The following is a 1,229-nucleotide window of genomic DNA, read 5'->3' as shown; positions in this document are numbered from 1 at the left end:
CACTCAGTTAAGAGCACACCCAGTCTTTGCGAGGAAGAACAGCCCGGCCAGTAACATACCTTGCGGCAGACCGGCCGAGCCATCCCGAAATCCAACTACGAGCTTTTTAACTGCAACAACTTTAATATACGCTATTGGAGCTGGAATTACCGCGGGTGCTGGCACCAGACTTGTCCTCCAATGGATCCTCGTTAAAGGATTTAAGTTGTACTCATTCCAATTACAAGACTTGTAAAAGCCCTGTATTGTTATTTCTTGTCACTACCTCCCTGAGTCAGGATTGGGTAATTTGCGCGCCTGCTGCCTTCCTTGGATGTGGTAGCCGTTTCTCAGGCTCCCTCTCCGGAATCGAACCCTAATTCTCCGTCACCCGTTGCAACCATGGTAAGCCACTACCTTACCATCGACAGTTGATAGGGCAGAAATTTGAATGAAACATCGCCAGCGCAAGGCCGTGCGATTCGATCAGTTACTATGAATCACCAAATGACCGGGCAGAACCCGCATTGGTTTTTAATCTAATAAATACATCCCTTCCAGAAGTCGGGACTTTTCGCATGTATTAGCTCTAGAATTACTACGGTTATCCAAGTAGTAATGGTACAATCAAATAAACGATAACTGATTTAATGAGCCATTCGCAGTTTCACAGTACAAGTGCTTATACTTAGACATGCATGGCTTAATCTTTGAGACAAGCATATGACTACTGGCAGGATCAACCAGGTAACTATCCACCGCAGGGAACAGAAGTTCCTTGCTAAGCGGCCCCCCTCCGCAGAGGGAGAGCAAGCTTTCTTAGATTTTGCCTCCACGGGGGGAACCCATGAGCCAAACGGACCACACGGTCCCTCGGTCAAGGGAAACCCCGTCTTGTTTGCCACGTCTTTCTCACAACTGGACCCGTGCACAGTTCAGGCATACCTGTCAGACTCGCCAAGCGAGCTGAAGGAAGGCAAGAAAAGTGCTTCTGCGAAGGAAAATATCCTCCTGCTCTTTTGTCTCTATCATTAGCCAAAGGCTAGCGTACACAACTTCCATCTACACTCTGCCTGCCACTACAGTGACAATGCTTTCGGGCATCATCTTTTCCCTCCTTCGAAAGGAAAGCTACAAGCCCAACTTTCCTTGCCCGTTAGTCAATTCTGCCCTCTATTTCTCCGCCTTGCCGCCGTGGAACATAAGGGACAGGGTTTACTAGCCAGCTCCTCTCGGAACCTTTGCGACCA

The 1,229-nt window shown here is 48.6% G+C and overlaps 1 pseudogene; it reads right to left on the bottom strand.

The window, feature by feature from the left end:
* On the bottom strand, positions 1-729 carry LOC146446547 (small subunit ribosomal RNA; annotated as a pseudogene; the record flags this gene model as incomplete).
* Positions 730-1,229: the final 500 nt, after the last annotated feature.

The sequence above is a fragment of the Pavona decussata genome, unplaced genomic scaffold (genome assembly GCF_977016875.1).
Source record: "Pavona decussata unplaced genomic scaffold, jaPavDecu1.1 SCAFFOLD_3605, whole genome shotgun sequence".
Classification (NCBI taxonomy): Eukaryota; Metazoa; Cnidaria; class Anthozoa; order Scleractinia; family Agariciidae; genus Pavona; species Pavona decussata.
This window is presented reverse-complemented; position numbering and strand designations above follow the sequence as displayed.